The sequence below is a fragment of the Pseudophryne corroboree genome, chromosome 8 (assembly GCF_028390025.1).
Source record: "Pseudophryne corroboree isolate aPseCor3 chromosome 8, aPseCor3.hap2, whole genome shotgun sequence".
Classification (NCBI taxonomy): Eukaryota; Metazoa; Chordata; class Amphibia; order Anura; family Myobatrachidae; genus Pseudophryne; species Pseudophryne corroboree.
The window spans coordinates 388,264,768-388,283,367 of NC_086451.1; the positions used below are offsets into that span (position 1 = coordinate 388,264,768).

Below are 18,600 nucleotides of genomic sequence, written 5' to 3' on the forward strand. Positions count from 1 at the left end.
TCTCCATGGAGGAATTGATTATAAATTATAATTCATTTTAATGAACATCATCTTCTCCACATTTTCTGGAAGTAACCTCGTACGCCGATTGCTGACAAGGTGCGCGGCGGCACTAAACACTCTTTCGGAGTACACACTTGTGGGAGGGCAACTTAGGTAGAATAAAGCCAGTTTGTGCAAGGGCCTCCAAATTGCCTCTTTTTCCTGCCAGTATACGTACGGACTGTCTGACGTGCCTACTTGGATGCGGTCACTCATATAATCCTCCACCATTCTTTCAATGGTGAGAGAATCATATGCGGGGACAGTAGACGACATGTCCGTAATCGTTGGCAGGTCCTTCAGTCCGGACCAGATGTCAGCATCAGCAGTCGCTCCAGACTGCCCTGCATCACCGCCAGCGGGTGGGCTCGGAATTCTGAGCCTTTTCCTCACACCCCCAGTTGCAGGAGAATGTGAAGGAGGAGATGTTGACAGGTCGCGTTCCGCTTGACTTGACAATTTTCTCACCAGCAGTTCTTTGAACCCCTGCAGACTTGTGTCTGCCGGAAAGAGAGATACAACGTAGGTTTTAAATCTAGGATCGAGCACGGTGGCCAAAATGTAGTGCTCTGATTTCAACAGATTGACCACCCGTGAATCCTTGTTAAGCGAATTAAGGGCTCCATCCACAAGTCCCACATGCCTAGCGGAATCGCTCTGTGTTAGCTCCTCCTTCAATGTCTCCAGCTTCTTCTGCAAAAGCCTGATGAGGGGAATGACCTGACTCAGGCTGGCAGTGTCTGAACTGACTTCACGTGTGGCAAGTTCAAAAGGTTGCAGAACCTTGCACAACGTTGAAATCATTCTCCACTGCGCTTGAGACAGGTGCATTCCACCTCCTATATCGTGCTCAGTTGTATAGGCTTGAATGACCTTTTGCTGCTCCTCCAACCCCTGAAGCATATAGAGGTTTGAATTCCACCTCGTTACCACTTCTTGCTTCAGATGATGGCAGGGCAGGTTCAGGCGTTTTTGGTGGTGCTCCAGTCTTCTGTACGTGGTGCCTGTACGCCGAAAGTGTCCCGCAATTCTTCTGGCCACCAACAGCATCTCTTGCACGCCCCTGTCGTTTTTTAAATAATTCTGCACCACCAAATTCAAGGTATGTGCAAAACATGGGACGTGCTGGAATTTGCCCACACAATATTGCTGGCGTTGTCCGATGCCACAAATCCACAGGAGAGTCCAATTGGGGTAAGCCATTCTGCGATGATCTTCCTCAGTTGCCGTAAGAGGTTTTCAGCTGTGTGCGTATTCTGGAAAGCGGTGATACAAAGCGTAGCCTGCCTAGGAAAGAGTTGGCGTTTGCGAGATGCTGCTACTGGTGCCGCCGCTGCTGTTCTTGCGGCGGGAGTCAATACATCTACCCAGTGGGCTGTCACAGTCATATAGTCCTGAGTCTGCCCTGCTCCACTTGTCCACATGTCCGTGGTTAAGTGGACATTGGGTACAACTGCATTTTTTAGGACACTGGTGAGTCTTTTTCTGAGGTCTGTGTACATTTTCGGTATCGCCTGCCTAGAGAAATGGAACCTAGATGGTATTTGGTACCGGGGACACAGTACCTCAAACAAGTCTATAGTTGGCTCTGCAGTAATGATGGATACCGGAACCACGTTTCTCACCGCCCAGGATGCCAAGGCCTCAGTTATCCGCTTTGCAGCAGGATGACTGCTGTGATATTTCATCTTCCTCGCAAAGGACTGTTGGACAGTCAATTGCTTGGTGGAAGTAGTAAAAGTGGTCTTACGACTTCCCCTCTGGGATGACCATCGACTCCCAGCAGCAACAACAGCAGCGCCAGCAGCAGTAGGCATTACACGCAAGGATGCATCGGAGGAATCCCAGGCAGGAGAGGACTCGTCAGAATTGCCAGTGACATGGCCTGCAGGACTATTGGCATTCCTGGGGAAGGAGGAAATTGACACTGAGGGAGTTGGTGGGGTGGTTTGCGTGAGCTTGGTTACAAGAGGAAGGGATTTACTGGTCAGTGGACTGCTTCCGCTGTCGCCCAAAGTTTTTGAACTTGTCACTGACTTATGATGAATGCGCTGCAGGTGACGTATAAGGGAGGATGTGCCGAGGTGGTTAACGTCCTTACCCCTACTTATTACAGCTTGACAAAGGCAACACACGGCTTGACACCTGTTGTCCGCATTTCTGTTGAAATACTTCCACACCGAAGAGCTGATTTTTTTGGTATTTTCACCAGGCATGTCAATGGCCATATTCCTCCCACAGACAACAGGTGTCTCCCCGGGTGCCTGACTTAAACAAACCACCTCACATTCAGAATCCTCCTTGTCAATTTCCTCCCCAGCGCCAGCAACACCCATATCCTCCTCATCCTGGTGTACTTCAACACTGACATCTTCAATCTGACTATCAGGAACTGGACTGCGGGTGCTCCTTCCAGCACTTGCAGGGGGCGTGCAAATGGTGGAAGGCGCATGCTCTTCACGTCCAGTGTTGGGAAGGTCAGGCATCGCAAACGACACAATTGGACTCTCCTAGTGGATTTGTGATTTCGAAGAACGCACAGTTCTTTGCTGTGCTTTTGCCAGCTTAAGTCTTTTCATTTTTCTAGCGAGAGGCTGAGTGCTTCCATCCTCATGTGAAGCTGAACCACTAGCCATGAACATAGGCCAGGGCCTCAGCCGTTCCTTGCCACTCCGTGTGGTAAATGGCATATTGGCAAGTTTACGCTTCTCCTCCGACGATTTTATTTTAGATTTTTGAGTCCTTTTTTTACTGATATTTTGTGTTTTGGATTTTACATGCTCTGTACTATGACATTGGGCATCGGCCTTGGCAGACGACGTTGATGGAATTTCATCGTTTCAGCCATGACTAGTGGCAGCAGCTTCAGCACGAGGTGGAAGTGGATCTTGATCTTTCCCTATTTTTGGAACCTCAACATTTTTGTTCTCCATATTTTAATAGGCACAACTAAAAGGCACCTCAGGTAAACAATGGAGATGGATGGATACTAGTATACTTATGGATGACGAGGCACTGACGACACAGAGGTAGCTACAGCCGTGGACTACCGTACTGCGTCTGCTAGTATAGAGATGATAATGATATAAAAAATATATATATATCACTACTGCAGGTATATATAATATAATGACGGACCTGCTGGACACTGTCAGCAGACTCCTAAACTACTAGTATGAAGAAGATAGAAAAAAAAACCCACCACAGGTAGGTATACAATTATGGACGAGCACTGACGACACAGAGGTAGCTACAGCCGTGGACTACCGTACTGCGTCTGCTAGTATAGAGATGATAATGATATAAAAAATATATATATATATATCACTACTGCAGGTATATATAATATAATGACGGACCTGCTGGACACTGTCAGCAGACTCCTAAACTACTAGTATGAAGAAGATAGAAAAAAAAACCCCACCACAGGTAGGTATACAATTATGGACGAGCACTGACGACACAGAGGTAGCCACAGCCGTGGACTACTGTACTGCGTCTGCTAATATAGAGATGATAAAGATGATAGAGATGAACAAAAAAAATATAACACTACTGCAGGTAAATATTTATATAATATAATGAATGACGGACCTGCTGGACACTGTCAGCTTTTTCAGGCAGACAATATACTGGTGGTCACTGGTCAGTCACACTGGCAGCAAAAGTGTGCACTGTACTCCTGCTATTAACTGCACCCCAGTCTCCCCCACAATTCAGCTGTGTGAGCAGTGAGCACTCAGCACAGTCAGATATACATAGATGATATTATCATGCAGCACACTGAGGCTGAGCACAGATATGGTATGTGACTGTGTATCGTGTTTTTTTCAGGCAGAGAACGGATTATAAATAAAACTGGTGGTCACTGGTCACTATCAGCAAAACTCTGCACTGTACTGAGTACTCCTAATGCTCCCCAAGTAGTAAATCAAGTGTCTCTCTAATCTATTCTACACGGAGAGGACGCCAGCCACGTCCTCTCCCTATCAATCTCAATGCACGTGTGAAAATGGCGGCGACGCGCGGCTCCTTATATAGAATCTGAGTCTTGCGATAGAATCCGAGCCTCGCGAGAATCCGACAGCGGGATGATGACGTTCGGGCGTGCTCGGGTTAACCGAGCAAGGCGGGAAGATCCGAGTCTGCCTCGGCCCCGTGTAAAAAGGCTGAAGTTCGGGGGGGTTCGGATTCCGAGGAACCGAACCCGCTCATCTCTAATATATATACTGTATACATGTATATAAAAATGTGTGTGTATGTAAATATATATACACATTATATCTCCTATATATTTGCCTTAATCTGTGACTCTGTGCCCGTAACGCTGGGCGGAGTCACAGAGCTGGGCGGAGTCAACTGCATCTGCTGCAGGGAGCTACCCCATACCCAGTGCCAGCAGCAGTCAGGTGCAAGACCCTACCTTACAGTATAGGAGGTGAGGATGGCCACTAGCTGCCGGCTGCTGTGCCTGTCCTTCCCCCCCCCCCCCAATCACCTGTGACAGCGGGCTGTGTGCTGTGTAGTGCGGGTCCCGAAAAGGGGGTGGAGCTACGGCGTCATGGGGGAGGAGCTACACGGAATAGAGGGGCGGAGCTACACGGGACCAGACAGCTGAACAGTGGTGGAAATGGAATCAGCATTGCAGTGACGGCCAGCCAGACTTGGTAAGTGGAGGGTGAGAGAGAAATGTGTGTGCGTGTGTGCATATAGTGGTGTGTGTGTGTGTGTGTGTGTGTGTGTGTGTGTGTGTGTGTGTGTGTGTGTGCGTGTGTGTATATAGTGGGGGTGTGTGTGTGTCTGTGTGTGTATAGTGGGGTGTGTGTGTGTGTGTGTGTGTGTGTGTGTGTGTGTGTGTGTGTGTGTGTGTGTGTGTGTGTATATATGGTGGGGTGTGTGTGTTTGTATATATGTGTGCATTGTGTGTGTGTGAGGCATGTCTGTGTGTGCGCACTTTATGGACACCACTGCTGGGGGGGCCATTACATGCAAGGACGCTACTAATATAGGGGGGGATTACGTATAAGGACGCTACTACTATAGGGGGGGCATTACGTATAAGGACGCTACTACTATAGGGGGGGCATTACGTATAAGGACGCTACTACTATAGGGGTGGCATTACGTATAAGGAGGCTACTAATACTGGGGGGCATTACATATAAGAACGCTACTACTATAGGGGGGGCATTACGTATAAGGACGCTACTACTATGGGGGGGCATTACGTATAAGGACGCTACTACTATAGGGGGGCATTACGTATAAGGACGCTACTACTATAGGGGGGCATTACGTATAAGGAGGCTACTAATACTGGGGAGCATTACATATAAGGACGCTACTACTGGGGGGGCATTATGTATAAGGACTCTATTACTTCTGGGGGGCATTATGTATAAGGACGGTGCTACTACTACTGGGACGGCATTACATGTAAGGATGCTACTACTACTGGGGGGGGCATTATGTATAAGGACGGTACTACTACTGGGGGCACATTATGTATAAGGATGCTACTACTACAGGGGTGGCATTACGTATAAGGACGCTACTATTACTGTTGGGGGGCATTACATATAACTGCTACTACTACAGGGGTGGCATTACGTATAAGGACGCTACTATTACTGTTGTGGGGCATTACATATAACTGCTACTGCTACTGGGGGGGCATTATGTATAAGGACACTACTACTATTGGGGGGGCATTATGTATAAGGACGCTACTACTACTGGGCGGGCATTATGTATAAGGATGCTACTACTACTGGGGGGGCATTATGTATAAGGACGCTACTATTACTGTTGGGGAGCATTACATATAACTGGTACTACTACTGGGGGGGCATTATGTATAAGGACACTACTACTATTGGGGGGGCATTACGTATATGGACGCTACTACTACGGGTGGGGCATTACGTATAAGGACGCTACTACTACGGGTAGGGCATTACGTATAAGATGAATAAGATTGTGCTACATTGTGGCGTAATTTTAAATGGGGGTACTATTGTGTGGCCCATGCCCCTTAGTTGTGAGACCACACCACTTTTCCCGATGCACAACAAAGGAACACGGGAGGGCGCAAAATTCATAGTTTGCAGGGGGGCGCCGAACACCCTAGCACCGGCCCTGGCCACCAGTAGCAAAAGTACACCACAGCCACTGACACTATCTGCAGGGAGGGGAACAGCGCTGATATGGAGGGTACTTGCAGGCAGCGAGTCGCCGCCCGCAGCTCCTCTCCCACCTACACACCATAGCTGCCGCCTGACACCCACACCCCAGGGAGAGGGCGCTAGCTCAGGCACCGCTAGATCAGCATCTGCAGCATACACACAAGGGCTGCCATGCTCAGCGGCAAGCGGTGCGGAGCATGTGCAGCGGAACAGCGCCAGGACGGGACACGCACTAATCAACATTGCTGCTGGGCCGGAGCTCCCTCCGTCTGCAGCCTAAGGATGCGCGCCGCACCTCTCCAGGGAAACACCATGCCTGCCCGCCCACAGGGCTCCGGACGCTTACCTATGCTCCGCGATCACAGCAGCTGACGCTGCCATGCAGAATGGAGGAATGACGCCCGTCAGACGGGGCGGACAGTGTGCGGCGGAACGGGGCCAGGAAGGAATGCTGACCACGACCCATTGCTGCTGGGTCTGAGCTCCCTCCCTCTGCAGTCACCATCTCACAGCAGCAGCCAGGAGGTTAGTGGCCACCGCGACCCGCACATCCTTACCTCACACATACCTCACACATACCTCACATATACCTCACATACCTCACACATTAGAGCAAAGGTACACACACTGTGACATCACACCTCTAGCCCACCCCTATATCTGCTAAGTACTCCCCGTCACTATGCCCTGTCACCCTCATCCTGCTCTCTAACTGCCTGTCTGTGTACTGGCCTTCACCCCTCTTACACCATCACCAACCCTCACTAACTACCACAGAGACTATGTGCACTGATATCTGTCCCTCCACCACCTGCAGCGCCCCAGGACCCCTCCCCATCCCCCGCAAACCCCCGCACCTGCCCCTCCACCACCCGTGGCACCCCCACCCACTGCGCCTTCGGACCCCCTACCCCACCCGCAGTGTCTTCCAAACCCCTCCCCCATCTGCAGCAGCCCCTCCCCCATCCGCTGCACCCCCGGACCCATCCCCTGCACCCCCACCCCTCCAGCAACCGCAACACTTTCGGTCCCACTACCCCACCCGCAGCACTCACCCCACCACCAACCACTCCACCTGCGGACCCCCTACACCACCTGCTCCTCCACCACCTACAGCCCCTCCCGATCCACCGCACCCTCACCCCCCTCCCTCCCTCCCCCACCCGCAGCGCCTCCAGGCCCCCTACCTCACCCGCAACACCTGCACCCTTCTCCACCAGCAGCGCCTCCGGAACCCCTCCCACATCCGCAACAGCCCCTCCCCCGCCTCCCCCACCCACAGCACCCCCACCCCTCCCGCATCCCCTACCCCCTCCCCATCCGCTGAACCCCCCTATGCCACCCGCCCCTCCACCACCTACATCACCTCCCGACCCCCTCCCCCATCCGCCACACCCCGCATCTGGCTCTCCCCCGCCCGCTGCACCTTTGGATCCCCTACCCCACCCACGCAGCAGGCCCTTCCCAATCCGCATCGCCTACACCATTCGCAACAGCACCGCACCCGCCACTCCCCCACCCACATTACCCCCGCATCCACCCCTCCCCCACCCACCGCGCCCCCTGGACACCTCCCCCATCCACTGCACACCCGCACCCACCCCTTCCCCATCTGCAGCGCCTTCGGAACCCCTCCTCCATCCGCAACAGCCCTGCAGCTGCCATCCCCCACCTGCGACACCCCTGCTCCTACCCCACCCACAGCGCCTTCATACCCCCTCCCCCATCCGCGGTCCCCACTCCCCAAACCCCTTCCTGTTGCAAGGGACTACGCCCCCTTCACCATCGGACGCCCTTTCATTGTGCAATATTCAAACACTAACAAAACTAGGAATGCAGGTAATACTCCATATATTGAACCCCAGAAAGGCGTGCAGGGGTTAAGGGGGCGTAGCCCTTTCCGCCTTCATACCCCCTCCCCCATCCGCGGTCCCCACTCCCCAAACCCCTTCCTGTTGCAAGGGACTACGCCCCCTTCACCATCGGAAGGCCTTTCATTGTGCAATATTCAAACACTAACAAAACTAGGAATGCAGGTAATACTCCATATATTGAACCCCAGAAAGGCGTGCAGGGGTTAAGGGGGCGTAGCCCCTTCCGCCTTCATACCCCCTCCCCCATCCGCGGTCCCCACTCCCCAAACCCCTTCCTGTTGCAAGGGACTACGCCCCCTTCACCATCGGAAGGCCTTTCATTGTGCAATATTCAAACACTAACAAAACTAGGAATGCAGGTAATACTCCATATATTGAACCCCAGAAAGGCGTGCAGGGGTTAAGGGGGCGTAGCCCCTGCCGACGGTGTGAAGAGCGCCCGTAGGGCGCGATGAAGCACCTAGTATATATATATATATATATATATATGTCAATATGGGCCGGTATGCAGCGGTATGGCCTACCGGCACTTCGTCACTGACTCAAAAGTTGTTGTTTTTTATGAATAGAAGTGTGCTGAGCCATTGACACTGTACAGGCCTGCTGCACTGTTTACAAGCGAGGAAGCTACTCTTCTTATGTGTCCATGTGGTTCTCACACCCACCGCCACTGGAACCTGCAGGGTGCCCAAATGGGGTGCACGGTACACAGTTCCCATAGCGCCTGCCGCTGAAGCCCACCAGATGTGTGGTGCACCCGGTTCCCGAACCCACCACCGATGGAGCCTGTGAGGCGCCCACGTGCGATGCACCCGGTTAATATAGCCGCCACCACTGGCGCCAGTGTGGGGCATGCCTGGTTCACGCACCTGCTGCCACTAGAGCCTACTGGGCACCCACGTGGGGTTCGGCAGGTTCCCGAAAATGCAGCCTCTGGAGCACGCAGTCCTCTACCTGCCTCTTGAAAATGGCCTTATTTTAATGGCATCAGCAGAGTGGCCTGCTGTAAGTATTTTGGGGCTAAACCCACCTTCACATACATCTGACTATAAAAATGTGTTTGTTTGTTTGTTTTGTATGTTCATCACATTCCAGTGTACCTACTTAGGGCATATTCCTCCACTTCTTTATTAGTCCCTTAATGTTTACTGTGGAGCATAAAATGGTGTCGGGGGCATAACTGTATGTGGCATAATGTGTAATGGGCATTACAGTGTCTGGCATAACATGTAATAGGCATTGTAATGTATGGCATAATGTGGAATGGGCATTATGATGTGTGGCATAATGTGTAATAGATGTTATGGTGTGTGGCTTAATGTGGAATGGGCGTTATGATGTGTGGCATAACGTGTATTAGGTGTTACAGTGTGTGGCATAATGGGTAATAGGCATTACGATGTGTGGCATAATGTGGAATGGGCATTAAGGTGTGTGGCACAATGTGTAATGGGCATTATGGTGTGTGGCAGAATGTGTAATGGGCATTATGGTGTGTGGCAGAATGTGTAATGGGCATTATGGTGTGTGGCAGAATGTGTAATGGGCATTGCGGTGTGTGGCATAAAGTATAAGGGGTATTACTATAAGGAGCAAAAATTACAAATAATGTAAAGGGGATGAATCCGTTTTTTCCCCCTGTGTTTTTACGAATCCCCTGTGTAACGTTAGGGTTCCACTAGAGAAAGAATAAGCAGCACTCCTAACGTTTTTTCAAGTGATATATGTTATTTAATTGAAATCCATAAATAAAGTCGATCAAATAATATATCACTTAAAAAAAACGTCAGAAGTGCCGCCTATTCTTTCTCCGGTGGAGCCGTAGCATTACACAGGGGGTTCATTATATATATTCGATAGTACGGATGGTGTAATGGTTAGCATTACTGCCTCACAGCACTGAGATCATGGGTTCAATTTCCACCATGGCCTAACTGTGTGGAGTTTGTATATTCTCCTTGTGCTTGTATGGGTTCCCTCTGAGTAATTTGGTTTCCTCCCACAATCCAAAAATATACTGGCAGGTTAATATATATTATGTATGTGTGTATAGAATTATATATATATATATATATATATATATATATAATGTATATGTGTGTGTATATATGCATACAAATATACATAATTGTAATTTGCTCATATTAGATTGCGTTTGCTAGTATTGTATGCGTAGGTATGTTCTCCCATTGGATCCATGAGATAAAGGGATGTTCAGAATTATTCCTGTAATTTAGCTAGTCCTTCAAATCTTTGGATCAGTGCTATGATAATGGGGGTCATTCCGAGTTGATCGCTGTTGCCATTGTTCGCAGTGCAGTGATCAGGCTAAAAATCGTGCAATGTGCATGCGCGACGTACAGATACAAAGGCCTTTGTGGTTTTGCACAGGTTCTAGCTACATTTTCATTCGCACTGTCTGCCGCAAGAAGATTGACATGAAGTGGTCGTTTCTGGGTGGCAACTGACTGTTTCAGGGAGTGCTTAGAAAAATGCAGGCGTGCCAGGGAAAACGCAGGCGTGGCTGGGCGAACGCTGGGCGGGTGTGTGACGTCAAAAGCCGTCCCTCTAAAGTTAGAATCAACGCACATAAAAAGTGAGTCCAGGGCTGGTCTTGTTTTGCACAAAATGTTTTTGCAGGCGTTCTGTTGCACAAGCGTTCGCACTTCTGCAAAGCGAAAATACACTCCCCGGTGGGCGGCGACAATGTGTTTGCACGGCTGCTAAAAACTGCTCAACTCGGAATGACCACCTTGGTCCTTATTAGTCCATGTGCACTGATGTTACTTGGTAACTGGTAGCTGCATTAGAAGTTGTTCGCGTTCCATGGGAGTAGCTACTGTAGCTGTAGATATCCAGTTTTCTGTTCCAGCATGAGACGCACAGTTCTGGTGCATCAGTACCACATGATGTTCATGTGATACCCTGAGGTTACAGGCAGAGCGGTAGAACTTTGCCTAACCAATTACATGACTTAAGTGTTCTGTTTTCTGTTGTGCTTGGACCTTTTGGACCTTATGTTAATATTGTTGCTTCAGTACAGGACAGTGGTATTCAAATTATGGGGAAGATGTACTAAGCAGTGAAAAGAGTGGGGAAGTGAATCAGAGGAGAAGTTGGCCATGGTAACCAATCAGTTGCTCTGTATATATTTATACAGTAGTATGCAAATTATAATTGTTACTTCAATGCTGATTGGTTACCATGGGCAACTTGACCAGTGGCTCACTTCTCCACTATGTTCACTGCTTAGTACATCTGACCTTGTGTGCTGTGGCACCCTGGGTTGACTCTTGCAGGGGTACCAAAACCAGTGCTGGGGGCTGTCAATCATAAAATATTTGGAGAGACAGAAGTTAATCTTGTCCCTCACCTCATAATTGAACCTAAGGATGACATATAAACACAATTTACTTAATATAATATTTCTTTCTAAATTTCTCAACAAGAAACTGTGTGCCTATGGTCGCCATGAAAAAAAAAATCTGATGTTCTAGGGCGCCTTGATTTAAAAAAGTTTGGGAACCACTGGTAGAAGAACTGATATCACTTCAGGGGAGGCCAGGCGTTACAAGTTGGAACACATGTAGTTTGGAGATTTTTTTTACACATGGTTCTGATGGTATAAGTAGAAAGGCCAGTGAGACAGTGCTGTAATCTCTGCCTGATCTGCTGCACTTGTGCTTTGATGCTGCCCCAAATGTTCGGAGGAATCAAAATGCTGACTCTGACTTTTTGCTATGAGTTTTGGTCAATAAACATTTGATATTTGATAAAGTCCAGTGAGTGCCCTCTCCTCCATCTTATGGAATAAAAGCTGGTACAGCGCATGTGTTGACGTTGTTGGAAATAATTGGGCATTTAAGTGCTGAGAGCTTTCTATTTTTCACATGCATACATACACTCATACACATAATAAATATATATATATATATATATATATATATATATATACATACAGCACTTATCACCCCCCCACATCAGTAGCCACACGCCCACCATGCTGGTCGCACCCCCTGCAGTGGCACATAATAGGCCCTTCAGAAATTTCAGCTCCAGGCCCATTAGGACCTTAATCTGGCACTGGCTACAGTATATTAATGCATTGATGTGCACTCTTTCATACTGTGCCTATAATAGTCTGATCTGCACAGAGGACTGTAGCCCAGATTTATCATGCCTTGGAGAGTGATAAATAGCACGGTGATAAAGTACCAACTAACCAGCTCCTACCTGCCATGTTACAGGCTTTGCTGGGGGACACTGGGGGTTAATCCCCATTCTTTCTCTTGCTTAGGGGGGTATCCTATTACCCTTGGTAAAACATTGGGCAGATTTTTCCAGATGTTTCACCGATTGTTTTTACAGGCTATCCTATTAGATTGCCTGTAAAAAATGCCCTTTCTCCCGAAAACACACAGGTTCAGTGAAACCTGTGTGTTTTTGTGAGAAACAGCCCTGTTTTCGCTTGACAACGGGACTGTTTCCGGGGATTTGGTTTCATCTGCCTGAGGCAGGTGTAACAAAATCCCTGATGACCGCGGACAACCTGCAGTGTCCCATGCCCACTGCAGCAGCAGCAGGCTGGGGCTGCAGGTATGGTGCCGCAGTCTCAGTAAATTACCGGGGTTACTTGAATATCCCCCTTAGAATTACCCCTCTCATTCAAGCACCTGACGTATGTTGCCAAAATGATATGAGTAACTTGCATTCTGTTTTGCTAGTATGAGAGGCATAGATGGGACCAGTGTTTGGAGGGCGTTCTGGTTCTTACAGTGCCATCTGGAGATCCAAGGGGTGGCTCCAGGTAAGTTAGCTCTCAATTTGGATATATCATGTGGCATTATATTATATGACCCGGAAAGGCTATTATTGGCCCTCATTCCGAGTTGATCGCAAAGTTTTTCGGACGCACAACATATTCGCAAAGTTGCGTTAATTTAGTAAATTTGCGAACCTCCGCCCTCAACGTATTTTTGCAAATTCGCACGCAGTATTACACAAAGTGGGCGTACGCCAAATGACATCGCAGTAATGCGAAACCATCGCAGCATTGCGAAATCATCGCAATAACACATACTTAATCGTAAAAATACTAAGTTTGAGTATATTTACAAAGTTTTGAGTAAAAATGCACACTTTTGAGGTAAAACGCACAAAAATGTTTTTTTGGCCTATTAAGTGCAATGACACCTTTCCTTTTAAAGACCACAAGCCCTTTTCAATTACGAACCCAATTAGTGTAATGATTGATAATGTTCCAAAACAATTAAGTCTGAGAATAAAAAAAAATTAACACTTTGTTGCCATAATTGCCCATCAACATGTCAAAGTGTAAATTTTTTTTTTTTTTATTTCACTTTTTTAATTTTTAAAGGTGTTGTTTGTGAATGAAGGTGTTTACATGTTTCTTAACACAATAATCTCCTTTTTTTTTTGGTAAAAATGTAACGTTAGATGTGTGTAATTTTTTGTACAAAACAAATTCTGCCTGCCAATCTGCTGATCCTTTTTTGCATTAATAAACACAACACCCGGTTAACTTTAATCAACTTTTTTATTTTTGTATTTGTTAATATTTTTTTTTTTTTTAAAATCAAAGAATAAAAGTCATGCAAATTTTTGCAAATGGTCCACGCAATCCATCATTCCTTGCAGGTGTTGGCGCATGATGTAAAGTATCCCTGAAAAACTTGTGGGATCTCCAACTGCAACATCTGAAATTAAGATGCAACACAAACATTAATAACTTAATTACATTACTTATTAGCCAAGCAAGGCGCAAAGCACACTTAAATGCTGGCATGTCCAAACTGCTGGACTCCAGCTGTTGTGAAACTACATATACCAGCATGCCTTTACACAGTTTTGTGGTCAGGGAATGGCAAAGCTGTGTCAGGGCATGCTGGGATGTGTAGTTTCTCAACAGTTGGAGTGCCGCAGTTTGGACAGGCCTGCTTTAATGTCAAAGTTACTACATCCTGCCTGTTTTATGGTACAATCATTAGCAGAACACACAAGCCTGCTCAGCCTTTTTATCAGATTTTAAAGTGTTCCAGACCATGTGTTACATTTACTACTATGTGAGTTATATTTAAGATGGAACGTTGCCCATAGCAATCAAGCAAAAATATGATTATTATATTGTAGAAGTGGATCCCAATTTTTTAAGTATAATCTTATTGGTTGCTATGTCCGACATCCCATGTTAAAGATAACTACCATCTTCGTCAATGTGACACCATGTTGGCATTCATTCCCATTTGTTGTTTTATTTGTTTTTTATTTTTAGTGGGTTGGTCCTGCATCATCACACTGCATATCCACATCTTCAGAAGGCCAACATATCATAGCATTCCCACACTCCATGAAAGCTGCCCTTACTAAATAAGTGCAAACATGTTTGACTCGAACACTTATTAATTTTGAGAATGTAACTTTCACACAAAAAAACAGTGTGTCATTAGGCTGCATAACAAAGTGAAGCATGTGATTTTTAAGTGTAAATATTCAGACTACACAGGCCCAAGTGTAAAAGGCAAACATACTAAACTCCACTCAGGTCTAACTGTTTCCCAGAAAAAGTAACACATATAAACCCTGTTCTCCTGCCAACCCTGGCTACCTAATGAGTGTCAACCTAGAGTGGACACACAAAACATTGCACACATACACACTGTACATATAATGACACTCACAAATATGTAAAGGCAACATGTACACCATGATGAAATGTTAAAATATTTTTCCAGGGTCCAAGAATTCAAACAGTACAACACTGCATGTTTTGGCATTGTAAGTGTAAGTGGGTAATCTTATTGTATAAAATTTAAATAAACTTACTTTCCTCGGAAACATCCAGACTCCCGGAATGTTCTGCAGGGGCTTCCTCTGCCCATTCACTTGGTGGGGATGTTGCCTGGATGGGGGAAGGCGGCTGGATGGGGGAAGGATGAGGGATTGGGGAAGGAGGAGGGATTGGGGAAGGAGGAGGGATTGGGGAAGGAGGCTGGATGGGGGAAGGAGGCTGGATTAGTGCCGCAATTTCAGAGGGGGGGTCTGATTGAGAGGGCGAGGGGGGCGGAGAGAAATTTAAAGCAATAGAGGGTGAGGGGGGTTCAGATGGGGATGTCGAAGTGGAAGGAGAAGGGGTATGGGAAGGAGGAGAAGGGGTCCCAGAAAGAGATGGCGAGGTGTGGTGAGAAGGGGAATGGAAAGTGGAGTGGGCCAGGGAAGCTGAGGGGGACTGGGAAGCTGAGGGGGACTGTGAAGATGAGGGGGACTGGAAAGCTGAGGGGGAGTGTGAAGGGGAGGGGGAGTGAGAAGGGGAGGGGGAGTGGGAAGGGGAAGGGGGTGGGGAGTTGTGCCGTTGTTGTTGTCCTAGAATGAAAATATTGTCCACATTTTTTAATCATGCAAAATTACATAGTATTGATTTTTAAATATAAATGTTATGTTACATGTTTTTTTTTTTTAAATTTAAAATAGAAAATCAAACATGTTAAGATCCTCTTCATGTTGGCCATAGCAAACAAAATGAAGCCAAACTTTAACTTTGAAGCTCATTCCTTAATCTAGTCCATTGAGTCATAGTGATTTGTCTAGGCAACATCACCAGATTACTATTCAAGGGCCCTTATTATATAGCCAGCACTTATCAAGTATTTTGGACCAGTTTCCTGGCTGCTTCTTATTTCTTGGAAACATGCACTTGTTTCGTGTCACTTTACTACAGTCAGTACTGTTTCCCCTAACCACACACACTGACCTAATTTCCTAAAAAGGAGACTGAAGGTTGCAATTAGCCTACCACTTACTGTAAAATGTAGGTAATTCAAAGGGGATTACAGCTGGAATGTAGTTTGCAATTGTCCAAAAGCATGTGCTCTGCAGGGGTTGCATATATAACATGTGCAGAGAGAGTTAGATTTGGTGGACTTTTTCAATTATGGCCATGGAAAATACAGGCTGTTTAATTTTAACACAGCAAATTATTGAGATGCTTTAACACACCCCACCCAAATCTGACTCACTCTGCACATGTTACATATGCTTCCCCTGCAGTGCACATGGTTTTGCACAATGGTTTACAAAAAACCTTTTGCTAAAAATTGGGAAGATGAAGCATTATCACATTTTAAGCAAAAAAACTTATGTAATGTAACTTACTTCGGGTATGGAGAGCACGGATTTGCTGGCGGATCTCCGCCAACAAATCTGGAGTCCGCCTGCGGAGATCACTCCATCGCCTCTCGAGCTGGATGATTGTCCGCCTGCTGCGGACGCGAGTCCGCAGCAGGCGGCGGACCTCCGCGTAGGCCTCGCGCTTCACCCGATTGGGGATGAAGCGCCCAACGCGGCCTACGCGGCGGTCCATCACCGCTACCAGCACGCGGAGCTCCCGCCTGGAGAACGGTGCTGCACGCATCATGGCAATGGCGTTTTCCTTATTTGGGCATATATTTATAGTGTCTGTTAGCATGTGATTGGCCAAAAATATGTCATTTCTAATAACTTTATTGATCTTTGCAATGCTGTGAAGAGCAGAGTGTTATTTTGCACGAGCGGAAATTCGCATTAGCATAAGCAAAAATGTTTGTTAGAAACAATTAGAATAAACACACAGAGACACAGACTTTACTGAAAATTACTAAACATATCTGTGTACTCACCACAGGTCGTGTGATCATTCAGCTGGACAGTCACAAAGTGTCAAACATTGAGGATCATTTGTTTGTGTGTTTGTTTACATAATCAGTATTTGAGGATATAAAATAAATAAGGACACTATTTATTATCATTACAGTATTTAAATTATTACATAAACATTGTCAGCTTAACGTGTTTTTGTTTTTTGTGTTTAAAAAGAAAAAACCATTCAAACACAACAACAGCATTACCCAATCACTTTACAAGAACATACTAAATGCAATCATGTTTAAAAATACATAAGCATACTGGGTTGTATTATTTGTGCAAATATAAATGTTAAAAACACTATACCTGAAATGTTCTGCTACAATTCTTGCCCTCACTTGGCTCCCCCTCCGTGTCACACTCCCCCCACCGAAGCGTGGCACAACCCCTGGCTCCTCATCAGGCAATTCCTCTGCCTGAGGAAGCTCGACACTACTCCTTACCGCGATATTATGGAGTATTGCGCACAGGACCACTATTTTACTTGCCATCTCCGGCGAATACATGATGTCGCCACCCGTGCGGTGGAGCACACGAAAGCGCCCTTTCAGGACACCAATTGTGCGCTCCACCAGCTGCCTAGTGGCAGTAAGCGCGGAGTTAAATGCCATCTGTGGTCCTGGCCTGGGATTACGGTAAGGAGTCATGAGCCAGGGGGTGCAAGGATATCCACGGTCTCCTGTTGGAATAAAAGCAAAATTTTACTTCACAATTTTCATATATTTTTGTAAGTTTGTAACTAAAATATTTGAGCAACAACTCACCCAATAACCACATGTCTGGTCGTTGACTTGATCTTAATCTCTGCCATATCCCTGATTGTCTAATGACATACGCATCATGGGAACTTCCTGTAAACTTTGCGTTCAGGGAAAGGATCTGGAGGGATGGCCCACAAACAACCATTACATTCAGAGAATGAAACAGTTTCCTGTTTCTATAAATTTCTTCATTATGTCTTGGTGGCTGAATAGCAACATGTGTGCCATCCACAACCCCAATAACATGTGGGAAGCGACTACCACCTTCCGCAAATTGCCGCTTCACCACATCTAGGGCACCAACATCCAAAGGCATAGCAATAAATTGCTTAACACGCTTGATGAAAGCCTGGCAGACACGTCGCAGGACCTTACTGAACTGGCCCTGCGACATGCCAACCAGGTCTCCAACAACATGCTGGAATGATCCTGTGGCCAAAAAATGTAACACTGCAAGGAATTGTGTCAATGGTGGTATTGCTGTAGGATACCGAATTTCAGACTCCAGATCACTCTCTATTATGGAGAGAGTGTCTAGGATTAGATGTGGTGGCAGCCGGTATCTACGCACCACCACATCATCTGGCATCCCAAAAAGTATGACACGGGTTCTGAAAATTGGTGGCCTAGCACGCCTCCGTTGCCTTGGTTGATGAGGAGCCGGCTGTGGTTGTGGGGCTGGCGGTTGGGGTGGGAGTGCTGGCGTGGGTTGGGGAGGTAGGGCTTCTGCCGCAATATGTATTGACATCACACACTTTTTGGAGAGAATGTTAAGAAATGTCATTTAAAAAAAAAACAAATTTTTCCAAAATTTTACACAATAACTGTTTTTACAATTGTGGTGTCAACTTACTGCAGGAGCGTACATTTTTTCTGTGTTGAATTCATGTCAAAAATGCAAAAAAAAAAAACAAATAAAACTAAATTTAATATTTGGATATAAAAAACATATATTAATGCAAAAAAACTTTTGAAAAAAAAAAAAAAAAAATAATAAGAAATTTAGTACCTAGTCCAGGAAAGACAAACACTACTTTGCAG

General features: G+C 46.7%; 1 long non-coding RNA gene across 1 annotated transcript; it reads right to left on the reverse strand.

Moving 5' to 3' along the window:
• Window positions 1-13,716: 13,716 nt before the first annotated feature.
• LOC134947840 (uncharacterized) lies at window positions 13,717-17,372 on the reverse strand. Its single transcript, XR_010182810.1, has 3 exons — window positions 16,774-17,372; window positions 14,945-15,481; window positions 13,717-13,818 (listed from the first exon to the last, which is right to left on the reverse strand). It is a non-coding gene; the product is annotated as an uncharacterized LOC134947840 (long non-coding RNA).
• Window positions 17,373-18,600: the final 1,228 nt, after the last annotated feature.